This window comes from Sinocyclocheilus grahami, unplaced genomic scaffold, assembly GCF_001515645.1.
Source record: "Sinocyclocheilus grahami isolate Dianchi unplaced genomic scaffold, SAMN03320097.WGS_v1.1 scaffold541.1, whole genome shotgun sequence".
Classification (NCBI taxonomy): domain Eukaryota; kingdom Metazoa; phylum Chordata; class Actinopteri; order Cypriniformes; family Cyprinidae; genus Sinocyclocheilus; species Sinocyclocheilus grahami.
Genome location: NW_015505720.1, coordinates 552,107 through 565,539, shown reverse-complemented (window position 1 = coordinate 565,539; position 13,433 = coordinate 552,107). Strand labels below are relative to the sequence as shown.

The following is a 13,433-nucleotide window of genomic DNA, read 5'->3' as shown; positions in this document are numbered from 1 at the left end:
CCAAAACCTTTGACATGTTGGTGATAGCCGTGAGAAATCCGGCTATCAGCAACACCGCGTTAGCCAGGACCACAACCATCGCAACATCTATAAAAGCTTACGGAGAGGAAAGCTACCCGACCACACAGTAAGCCAGTAGAGAGACTGCTAAGAAGAGTGTTAGCTCACCTCACAGTCAGTCCGGCAGATAATGGATCGAGGGGTGAGAGGGCTCGCAGCAGGCCGACAACCAGGAGTTCCCAGCGTCAACAAAAAAAGTACACTAGTCCGAAGCAGTAGAGTGACTCCAGTTTGCCAAAAGTCCATCAGCCAAGCAGGGAGAGTAAATCCAGTTTTGCAGTTTGCGGAACAAAAACGAGTGTAGTAAAGTAGCGCACACAGACGATCACAAACAAACACATAACCCAGTGCGGAGCGGCAGCCAGACGCGCACATATGTATATATATATATATTAATATATTTTATCATTTATTTATTTTGTAAATTATATTTTTTTTACTTAAAACAGTCATAAAAACTCATTTTTTTATAGAAAAAAGAAAGCACCCTGAGATGAAAGAGTAAGACTCGGATTTTGTCCGACACAAAACAAATTTATGTATTTATTTATTTTATTTTTTTTACACTGGTACTGATGTAGTATCGGCGGTCCTGTCTGGTGCATATGACATATGTTTCATCTTAGTTCTGTGTAGTGTGACAGATGCTCTTGTTCTCTATTCGGGTTTGTATTTCCAAAAAAATTGGCACTACCAGCTGAGACATCTGCACTTAATTTGGGTTTTGAGAGTGTTTTGTTTATCATTGGCCTCTCTCTCTCTCTCTCTCTCTCTCTCTCTCTTGTTTTCAACCCATCCCAGAGCTGGCCAGGTCATCCGATTATGGGGAGGAATATGGAATAATTTGTCTGAACCCCTACTGGACTTTCTCCCCTGAGCATTCACTCCTCACACTGTATTCCAAGGACTATACAACCGTTTCCTACCGGGACAAATTTGAGGACACAATACACTACAGAAAATAATGGAAATGGAGCACAATAATTGTTATCCATTGATGGCTTTTGGAACACATTGCCTTTTACATCCTCTAAGCCGGGACTGTCTATATGTTTGCTGCCGACTACAGTATGCATTGTTTAATGGACGGTCTGGGTTGAAGAATGACACCTTGCTGAAGAAGTGAGTATACACCAGCTCTTTTATATAGAGAACGCTCACCTTGATGTGTCTTTTGCTAATGCAAATAGAAACATTAGAATTTTTTTTTTTTCTTAAACTTGAATGGGTATAACATTTCCTTTAGTAATTATAATAACGTATTCTATCAAGATGCTATAAATCAAAATGCAGTCAGTTTGATTGGTTTAAAAAGGTTTTGACATTGAAATTATACAGAACATTATTCTCAATAAATGCTTTTGTACTTGACATCAGCCTTATTTTACATAAACATAATAACAATTAAATGTATTGTAATTCTTCCAAATACATCATCTGTGTGTGTGTGTGTGTGTGTGTGTATACACCTACAGTAGAGATCAATTAATTTCTAACTGTTTAAATGTGCAGTAGTGTTTTTGAAAATATTGAATCGATTAGTTGCAAGGATGCATTAAATTGATTCAAATTAATAAATTGCACTTTAAAACATTAAAATAGAAAACAATTACTTTAAATTAGCAGCAAAAATAATTAATTGCACATTATTCTGTAATTAATAACAATTAATAACACAACATTAAAATTTGTGATCACAAATATATTTTCACACTGAATCTCCAAATTAATATATAAACAACATAAAGATGGAATATTTTAAATGTACGTTTAATTACTTTTTACTAAGTACTCTAAAATAAGGCAAATATCTCCAATATTAATACTGATGCCTCAGTTATTATTATTATTATTATTATTATTATTTTATATTTATTTTAATCAATTTATGTGGATAAATTGTGCACATATAGACATAAACATTACCATAAAAATAATGTAAAACACAACGTTGTTTTAATTACATTATATCATAATATATTTTATGCTATATAATTATGTTTAATTATCTATGTATTGTATTGAACTATGTATTAATTTTTGTGGTTCACTTTGGTGACCAGAAATATTCTTAAATGTTTATTTTATGAAACAGACATCATTGCATCAGATATTCCTAAATAAATAGGTTTGCTCACTCAAATGAGATGAGAATCAGTGATTAGTGAACACTCGGCTCTTCTGTTGACATTGCTGTGTCTGTCCTGAGGTTATCAGCTAATGTCTTGCAGCTCAGCTTCATGTATCAGACGCTGTACTCACGATCACTCATGTGGAAATATAATTATCTTGGCTGTGTTGCAAAATCAGTACCTTTCATCTCTAAGTATCTCCTCAGACTGCAAACAAATGCCAACATACGGCTGTAGTAAATGCCAAGTATGTAAGTTTCCCCCGTTCGAGGCTAGACGTCAAGCAGAGGTTATAATTGAGCCATGCACAATTTACACTACAAGGTGACTATACAGCATAGTTGTTGCACAGTGGATATGTGGAATGTATTCAAGCTCAAAAACGGCAACAGTCTCATGAATAATTGATCATACTGATATTTTTTTTCTGTGGTTTTAACTGTTGCTAAAAATTCTCCCACAATGCCTTGTGACATCAGAAGAGAGGGTTGACAGAGCATGTCAAAAAAATGAACAGGATGTTGCACGCAAACCAATGCACCAGGGAATGTTATGCACTCAGACATCGGATGATACAAGTAGCACGTAAATGAAGATACAGATGTCCCCGGAGTTGCATTCGTGGGTTTATTTGTTGTCAGAGAATAAACAGCCCTCAAAAAAATTAAGCAGTCAATTAAGTTGCAACTCGCTTGATGAAATATTGATCTTATTTGTGTGTGACCAAGGTGTCTGTGACCCCAGAAAGGTATGTGATGCTGACGTCATGCGCAATTAGTGGGACTCCATTTAAAAGTCTGCCATTTAAAGGAGCTGACAAGGAAAAATTGACACGCCAGCGATTGGTGCTTCACATGGCTATTGATCCCAAAATCAAAGCTTCTGCTTTCCATGACTTTGAGAAATGAGAGCAGTTAAAAGTTTGATGGGGCAAAGTTAAGATTGATTGAGTTGTTTATTCTCCTGTTTCAATGCTTGAAGCTGTGAATCAAATCCAGCTGTCAGGTGTCATCCTGAGATTTGTCTCTGTGATACAAAGCAAGAGTAAGCAGACCATAGACAAACTTATCAACATATAGATCATCAGGCCGCTCTCAGCAGTAGCTAAATAAGTAAACTGATAGTGTTTAGCTTTGGCATAAATTATACACTACTGGTCAAACTTTGTGGTATTTTTTATATATATATACATATTAGGGGTTGCACCGACTAATCGACTAGTCGACTTCAATGCTCTGCCATGACGCTTTAAGCTTGATGTCGACTAGTCGCTGGTCCTATCATTCAGCGCGGAAATGTATTGTCAACACTGTTCTGTGATTTTTCAATAAAATAGCTTAGAAACTGAAAAGTTCAAGCATATATTTCTTAATAACTAAATTCCACAGCTTCACTACTAGTAGAGAGAGATGCTGTCAGGTATAATTAATTCACACACGCAATCGCTCTCACTAATGCATTCATATTAATGTAATCTTTACTGTGCTACTTTATCTGTATCTGATTTAGAATGAGCAGAAATCTCTGAGAAGTATAATGACCCAAAGACAAAAGAACTGATAAAAAAGCTGTTATAGGAGCAACAGCCATGTGGGCAGCGCTGTGTCATATGCCATAGCTGTGCACAAGGTGTTTGTCACAGCTCCAGACTTATTTGTTCATTAATGACGTCATCAGCGACTAGTCGACTTCGACTCAACTTTCATCACATAAAAGTCGACTTCAGAAGTTGTTCTACCCCTTATAAATATACATAAATAGTTTTATTTGGCAATTAAGCACTAAAGTGATCAAAAGTGACACTAAAAGATTTTATGTCGTAAAAAAAAATCAAAGAATCCTGGAAAAATATAGATCAATCAATCAATATTAAGCAGCACAACTGTTTTTAACACTGATTATAATAATAAATATTTCTTGAACAGCAAATCAGCATATTAAAATGATTTTCAAAGGATGACGTGACACTGAAGACTGGAGCAATGACGCAGGGAAGGGAAGTGTGTGTGTGTGGTGCAAAGAAGAATTTAAGTTTCTCATTCAAACACACCTCACAAGAAACATGGCATGTCACAATCTGTGACGAAGCAGGCGAGTCAATGAACAATCAATTTTACTGCCGTAAAACCTGTTGTAAAGGTTCTTGAAGCTGCAATTTTTTAATTTGTAATAAACACGTCAATGCGGGCTTTGATGCTTACGGTCACTGCTCAGGATGGAGATTAAGATTGCAGAATAAAGGCTTGAGTTTGGGTCTGTCCTCGCAGTCGTATGGATTCTGAAAATTTGGATTACAGCGCACTAATAAAATTGATTATTTGTTTTGCGTTTTTCGGTGTATTCTAGTTTATGGTTCTATTGTCAGTCACAGCATTTTGGAGAAAATGCCTTTTGTGTCTCATGGAAAACAAAGTAAATATTACATGATAAGTAATGATTAAACAATTGCAGAATTATTAATGTTATTAATTTTAAGGGTTTAAAGTGTAGTCTTGTTTAACATGATATTCTTCGAAAAGAGTTGGCAGCAGAAATCACACAGAACAGAATGAAATGTTAAGAGTAAACTTCATTTAATAATGCGATTGAAAACATAATGCTATTGATATGACAACTGAATACAATGCAACATAAAATGTTAATGCCGCAATTTCAATATTCATAAGGATTCATTTATAAGTCTGTTAAGTTGTTTATATGCATTTACGTAAAAATACATACGTAATACATACAATTCTCATGAGATCATGTTGGTACATCATATAGTTGACAATGCAATTTAATAGCACTAAGACAATTTTAATTTGCTAAAATGTCACTTTTGGAAACTGGAAAAGTCACTAGTTTCATTATGTCAGTTATTGGTTCCATTAAATTCTTCATCCAGACATTTTGAAAGAGTAGAATGACTGTGAAGATTTTCATTCTGTTTTTGGTAGAGCACATATGACTTTTTGGCTCTATTAAACGATGACTGAGCTTTCCAACATTGTTGGAACTTTGGCTTTATTCTCTCAGTGGTGCATTTAAGTTGTTATAATTTTACATTTTTAAATAGTCCAACTGAACTGCAATTACACAGTATTTTAGTTGTTGGCACCCCTTCGCCTCACTTAGCATTTCGCTTTGACTTGTCAAGCCTCATTTCTTCGCCAATTATAAAATCATTACGTGACTAATCACTTCTCCATGCCAATGACACACTTATGAGCTCATTGAACACATTTTGCCATCTCAGACGCTCGTGAAGGTTGTCCGTTTTGATTGCTTATTTGCCATTTAATCACAGCAATGCCATTAAAACAGAAACGACATTAACGGTTTAAATTATTGATACATAATGATTAATTATATAAAGATGATAAATGCACTATAATCTCAGATTTGTTTAGACCATTTAGCTCAAGGCAAATACCTTGAAATGTCCTTTAACAGTTTTGGATTGGAATTGGAAAATGAATGCATCAGATTATTTACAACAATATTTGCAGATACTGCTAACTTAAAAATTATATTTTATAGACAACATCATATTTTTCTGCTGGTTTAATGAGCTGTTCTTGCGATTGTTGTTATGTTGTCTGTGAGTGCGGTGTTGAAAGAGTCGATGGCGATGTTATCTATCCTGTGTCATCTCACCCAGAGGCGATGTCTGTTGATACCTTAATTCTCTGTTCCACCTTCCACCTCTTTGAGATAAGTACTCTCTAATTAGTAATTATCACAGCATTGTTAATCACATAGTACAGCCACGCTCTTTGAAATTAATGGTTCGGTCCTGGATTTGTTGCTAATGTTTTGTTTCTTGGAGACCCGTAAGGTGCACTTTCTGGCAAATTGAATTTGGGAATGAAACCTATAATGACTCACGAATTTGCCCTTTCCATGAGACCAAATGCTTCCCTTACAGGGTCAGAGAATATGTGAATGTGCTTACTGCATAGATTAACCTGATGGATTTCAGTGGTCACCCCCATTGACTTCTCCAAATGCGTCTTGTTTTCGTCGGGGTGGTCACTGGATTTTAAGGTTTATAAAATTATTTCAGAATATAGGAAGAGGATATAATGTCCAAAGTCCATTACTTCAGTGATGAATGAATAATTAATTAATTAATTAATTAATTAAAAAATATTTCACATAAGATAGATAGTTTGGAAAATGAATGGATTATTCAAAATGATAATATCTAATGGTGTGATGCTTAATAGGTTGGTTCAAATTCCAGTTTTTTTTTCAGCTTCTTTATTTTATTAACACTTGTGTTGTGTTTACTTGTGCTTATGTAGATTTTCTTCCATGTTTGATTTAAATGCAACAGGTTACTATGTGATTTTGTTTAAAAATCTTTTCACTATATTAATTTGCAGGTGAGATTTCACAATTTGTGTTTTACTTTAGTGCACTGTATATAAAAATAATAATACAATAAAAAAGTAAATACATATACGTAAACATAATAATAAAAATACAAAAAAATATTATGTTTATGTATGTAAAAATACATAAACAATAATAATATTAATAATGATGATGATGATGATGATGATGATGATAATAATAATACAGCTAAGAACTGGCAGCTGTGGTTGTCATATTAGTGCAGGCTCTGGCCAAAATCTGATAAATCAAAATATTTTAACTATACTGATAGCCATCATAATTATATAGGTGGCACAATAAAAAAGTCACATGATGAATCGGAGTTCATAAGTTGCCTATCCATAAATTATGGACAATACTTATATATAGACATGCACATGGTCATATAACAAAGACAAAAACACCAAGAGAGTAAAACACATGACACTAAATTAATGCAATACACATTAAATAAATAATGGGAAATGTAACAAAACACCCTAATGTACATTACTGCTAACAAAAATATTATTTAAACTATTTAAATAAAACAATCATATGTGGTGCTTCATGCAGGGACTGGGAATGTCATTTTACTATTTTTCACTCTAATTACACAGTAATTTATTGTTTTTTTTCCTCCAAGGGGGGAAAATATGGGGGTTTTTTTACAGTAAAATGACAAATAATGCATTGTTAAACAGTTTTTTTTTCATCACATATATGTTAAGGTAACTAACAGATAATGTATTACATTTTTATAATTTTGTCATTTAAAAATTACAAAATGTTTATGCAGTACAAAATTAATACATGCATGCATGCTCTACCATGCACATATGTGTTAATTTAATATGTTGGTGCTATAAAGTGATATATGGAGTTTACCAGTCTCTTTCTCTCTTTTGGAACGTGATGTGGCCATCTTTCCCCAGTGCATCATTTGCATGACAGACTGCTGTTTTATTAAAGACCCTCTGTGATTTATGCCTGGCTGTCATTCACCATTTGCCCCTGGGATTGCACAAAATCCATTGAAAGTTTCCTTTATTTGATATCTAATGGTCAGGCTGGATTTAATTGCATAATCAATAGTGCTGACGAGAAACAAGGTGTGGCGATATAACTCATTATGAAAGCTATAATGGCAACCAAAGCAAGTAATAAGATACTCGGAGTGCTGAAAGCTATCCTCGGTTTCTGATATAGAAGATTGAATGTGTTTACGCTAAAGATTTCATCTAGGACTTTAGTATAGTACTGCAATGCAATTGATGCATGGAATAGTCTTGCAAAAGTTATTTCGATTGGCTGATTAAAAAAATTGCACTGCCAATAGAAAAATCAAATGCTTTGCTATATATTTATTTATTTATTTTTATTATTATTACAATTTAATTTTTTTTTTTATATATATATATATGTGTGTGTGTGTGTGTGTGTGTGTTTTATTATTAATTATTTTTATGGAAATTTGCTTCATTTTCATTTATGTAGTTATTTATTTATGATATTTTGATTAATAGAAACAAAGCAAAATACAGTGGGGAACATGTTTATTTGATCCCCTTCTGGTTTTGTATGTTTGCCCACTTATAAAGAAATGAAGGGTCTGTAATTTTTATGGTAGGTTTATTTTAATGGATAGAGACAGAATATCAACCAAAGAATCCAGAAAAAGAAAAAAAAACATTATATAAAGGGTAGAAATTGATTTGCATTTCAATGAGTGAAATAAGTAGTTGATCCTCTACCAATTAGCAAGAATTCTGGCTCCCACAGATTGGTTATGTGCCCATGTGGAACACAGATTAATCCTGCCACTTTAAGTAGTTACTCCTAATGTCTGCTCATTAGGTGTATAAGACACATGTCCACACAATCTGTATCTTCCATTCCAACCTCTCCCATCACCATGGGCAAGACAAAGAGCTGTCAAAGTATGTCAGAGACAAGATTGTAGATCTGCCCAAGGCTGGAATGTGCTACAAGACCATCAGCAAGAAGCCTGGTGAGAAGGAGACAACTGTTGGTGTGATTATTCGGAAATGGAAGAAATACAAAACAACCATCAATCGGTCTGGAGCTCTCATGGGGTAAGGATGATCATGAGAAAGGTGAGGGATCAGCCCCAAACTACACGGGAGGAGCTTGTTAATGATCTTAAGGCAGTTGGGACCACAGTCACCAAGCAAAACATTGGTAACACACTACGCCGCAATGGACTTAAATCCTGCAGCGCCCGCAAGGTCCCACTGCTCAAGAGGGCACATGTTCAGGCCCATTTAAAGTTTGCCAAAGAACATCTAAATGATTCAGAGAAGGCTTGGGAGAAAGTGCTGTGGTCAGATGAGACCAAAATTGAGCTCTTTGGCATTAATTCGACTCGCCGTGTTTGGAGGGAGAGAAATGCTGACTATGACCCCAAGAACGCCATCCCTACAGTCAAGCACGGAGGTGGAAACAAGAGAACCTCCTTCCCTCAGCCAGAACACTGAAGATGGGTCTTTCAGCATGACAATGACCCAAAACAAGGAGTGGCTCATGAAGAAGCACATTAAGGTCATGGAGTGGCCTAGCCAGTCTCCAGATCTCAATCCTATAGAAAATGTGCGGAGGGAGCTGAAACTTCGAGTTGCCAAATGACAGCCAATAAACCTTAAGGATTTAGAGATAATCTGTAAAGAGGAGTGGACCAAAATCCCCCCTGAGATGTGTGCAAACCTGGTGACCAACTACAAAAAACGTCTCACCTCTGTGCTTGCCAACAAGGGTTTCTGCACCAAGTACAACGTCCTGTTTTGCTTGGGGATCAAATACTTATTTCACTCACTGAAACGTAAATACATTTCTAACCTTTACATAATATGTTTTTTCTGGATTTTTTGGTTGGTATTCTGTCTCTATACGTTAAAATAAACCTACCAAAAAAATTGCATACCCTTCATTTATTTGTAAGAGTGCAAACTTACAAAATCATCAAGGGATCAAATAAATATTTTCCCCACAGTAAATGTATTTACTGTCACTTTTGATCAATTTATTGGATCTTTGCTAAATAATATATATCTTACTTATTGTTATCTTACTGACCTCACACTTTTGAACAATGCATATTTTAATACACTGGTGTTAACATATGAACATATTTATATTAAATAAAAAGCAGTAGAAGCTTCAGGGTAAATTTAAATGATTTTAACACATCCTGACTTAATTCTCATGAATTATACACATATTTCGGGGTGAGTGTTTGTATAGCGGAGAGATCAGGCTTTTGTGACAAAATGGGATTGTAGTTGAAGTTTATTTATCTTCTTTCTTTACTTGAAATAGTCCTCTCACTGGAACAACATATATAGCTTTTCTTTTTGTATTAATTCATGTTGTCACATTTAAAAAAACTGAAAACATCAATTTTTCACCTAACAAGATTAAACACCAGAACGGCTCGTCTTTTCGGGCCTACAAGAGGAGAAAACAGAGATTAACACAAGCAGGAACCGAAACCTCACTTAATATGCAAATGCCCGGAGCTGTTGATCTTAGATATGTTTGGATGGTCTTGCTTGTGTGTTCTGTCTACTGTCATGTCTATGCTGTCATTTAGAGCCGCGAGGCTCCAGACAGATCCATCTCGGAGCCCACATGCGGTGTGAAACATCCAGTATCTGTCTCAGTGCTTGGCTGGAACATATGGCCACTCTAGAGGCCAAATCCATGGCGATGAATTTTCTTTTGTCAGGACTGAGCTAAAAATAAATCAGTTGTGACATAATTTAGATCAATATTGATGGACGTTCATTTACGTTTTGATTCGATACTGATTTGTGGTGTTTGCTGAAACAGGACAAAGATGGAGGTCTTTGTCCAGGTGTTGAGCTGTTGAAGGTGGTCTCTGGGAACGCATTATCTGACGGGTATATAGAATAGGTATGGGTCGAGTCGCTGGCAGACATGTTGTTTAGTCCTGGCTGCTTTCATGGTCTCTCAAGCTTCCCAGAGCTTGGCGGCACCATTTGCTGCCCCAGCCAACAAATTAACATTTATATCAGCTGTTCTCCCATCCAAAGGGTCCAGAAGCACAAAGAGGAGACCAGCATCATATATTTGAGAGGATGCCAGCACTGCTGTTCATTCCTTTTGTTCCTTTATGCATGTAAGATCAATGTAATGTTAGATGTCACAATCAGCACTTATGAAAGCCAATTTCACCCATTCCCTCTGGTCTTTGAAGACTTCAGGCTATAAAGGAAACATCGGGTTGAGTGTAAGGTAAACTCAGTCCACAGCATCTGTGGCACAATGTTGATCATTGTATAATCCACAATGCATTTGTGGAATAACTGTTAAAATGCACAGTCATACAAGAATATGCATTATATTGGTAGATTATATACATAAATATAATTTATAATATTACAAAACATTTGTTTTTTTGTTTTTACAAAAAAAACAGTTGGTTCCAAAATTTGGGGTCAGTACATTTTTTTTTCTTTCAGCAAAAATGCTAAATTGGACATAAGTAATTGACATTAAACACTTCCGTATGTTATAAAATATTTTCAGATAAGTTTGAATTCTATTTTCAAAGTTCTTTTGAAATTATTCATCAATATTTTGGAAAAAAAAATAAAAATATTAAGCACCACAACTGTTTGCAGCATTGATAACAATAAGACATGTTTACTCAACACTAGTTAGAACGATATAGTTAGAACACTAGATAGAATGAATGAAAGATAGATAGATAGATAGATAGATAGATAGATAGATAGATAGATAGAACAATGCAACGGTAGATGGATAGATATAACGATAGATGATATAGCAATATACAGATAAATAGAACGATGGATGGTAAATAGATAGATGATAGATGATACATATGATGATAGATGGATACACAGAACAATATATGGATAAATAGAATGATATACAGATAGAGAGAATGATAGATACACAGAAGAATAGATGGATGAATAAAATGATAGATGGATAAACAGAATGATAGGTGTATAGATATTACAATATAGAACAATATATACATTATATTGATAGATGGATAGATAGAATGATAGATAGAACAATCGAAGGATAGAATGATATAACGATATATATCTATTCAGTGTCCTGTAGACTTTTGTACTGATCCCAATTTAATTTTCAAGTAATTCTGAACATCTTGATCAGCTTGTAATTTTTTAGGGTTGGAGCTAAACACAGCAGGACACTGACCCTCCGCTATGTCCCTATACTTCTGTACAAGTAAATTTGCTCTGTTAGTCATTATGCCACAAACGCTGTCAATAAAGCATATATTTTATTGAACCGGATCATTCTTCTAAATTACATGTTGGCTGACCTGTAAGCAGCTCCTCGATGACTAGGCAGGGCCTGCAATATTTTCTTATCTCTTCAGAAGCATCACACCTTCTGCCAAAGAGTCTGATATTCTTTCTCTTGTTTTCTCTAGATACTCATCATCCTCCAGCCATTCAATCATGCAAACTGCACCAGTGAGAGGAAACTCAGATGGGACAAAGTAAACATTATGTATGTGCTTTCTGCACTTTCATCAATCTGCCATCCTGCGTCTCCTCTGACTTTACATTGTCCGTTGTTACCCTCTCGTCCAGTGAGAACTCAAACTTGAAGGACTCAAAGCAACAAACAGATGGCAACAGCAGCAGCAGCAGTAACAGTCCTGAATGGGAGTACAAGTATACCTGTTCATTTGAGTTGTTTGGTCACTTTTTATTTTGCCATTTGATTTTGTAACTGTACATAAATCAATTTAAGATCTTATAGTTTTGTACATGTGATTTTTATGGTGTGTGATTTTTTTAAATAAAATAAAAGACTGGCTCAATTCTAATGGGCTTGTTTTAGCATTTGACGTTCCTTTTAGGAATTTCTTGCAAATTGATTTACACTTCTAACAAGTAGTGTCTTTTCACTTCTCTTTACAGAAAAGTTGCAAACAGTACAATTATCGCTATACATGCAAGAATTATTTTTACACAGGCTAAATTTGTCAGAGTTGACAAAGCTATATCTTACATATCTGTATCTTAAGCTGTCAGCATTTCCAATCATAGCAATGACAGTTTCCTATTGACAGCAAATATCCATTGCAATATACATATATATATATATATATATATATACATATATATATATATATATAATTTGATATATTAATATATTAATACACTAATATAACATATTAAAAATAAAAGACAGTGTGCAGGTGGAAGTGTCCATCTTGCCCTACTTCTAAGGTTCTTCCAGTGGGTTTCAAAAAGTCTCCTCCATTTCTCGCTTGCATCTAAACACAGCATTTATCTCTCTGCACCTTCGGTGATGTCATAAGGTTGGCCCCTCCCACAGGACCGTGTCCTTTCCCAAGATTCCTGTTGAACACTGCCCTTCTGTTAGAAATGAGAGTTGAATGATTTTATCAACATTAGTTAATGTTTTATCTCTGGTTAAAGTGGTGGCTAATGGCTTCTTTTTTTTTTTTCAATACATCTAGCGGGAAAACTGGGAAACGTAGTGAGAGGCCATCTTGCATCAGTAAAGGCTGTCTAGATTGTATAATACCTTGGATTCTGGGATGCCCACCATCAACAGGGGTGCTGCATTCATCCAATTTTCCTTAACTCAGACATAGACATTTTAGTCTTAAAAGTCATTCTTTCTTCCGACTAAACTTGCACCTTAGAGTTCAGACTCATCTTTTTTAGTCTAGCTGACATAAATTGTCCATTAGCGACTGAGTGGCTGAATATGGTCAACCTTATGCACCCCTGTCTCCGTGCCTCTGGAAATCTCACTCCATTTGTATTTCTCGGCACAGAATGTAGACACGTAATG

General features: G+C 35.1%; 1 protein-coding gene across 1 annotated transcript in view; it reads left to right on the top strand.

Annotated features, from left to right (window-relative positions):
- The window catches only part of zgc:172282 (leucine-rich repeat and fibronectin type III domain-containing protein 1-like protein), a 145,663-nt gene extending 133,419 nt beyond the window's left edge, over positions 1 to 12,244 (top strand). The window contains exons 6-7 of the mRNA XM_016238505.1: positions 862 to 1,182; positions 12,031 to 12,244. The gene's annotated coding sequence lies outside the window, so the exon portion shown is untranslated. The remainder of the gene's footprint in view (positions 1 to 861; positions 1,183 to 12,030) is intronic.
- Positions 12,245 to 13,433: the final 1,189 nt, after the last annotated feature.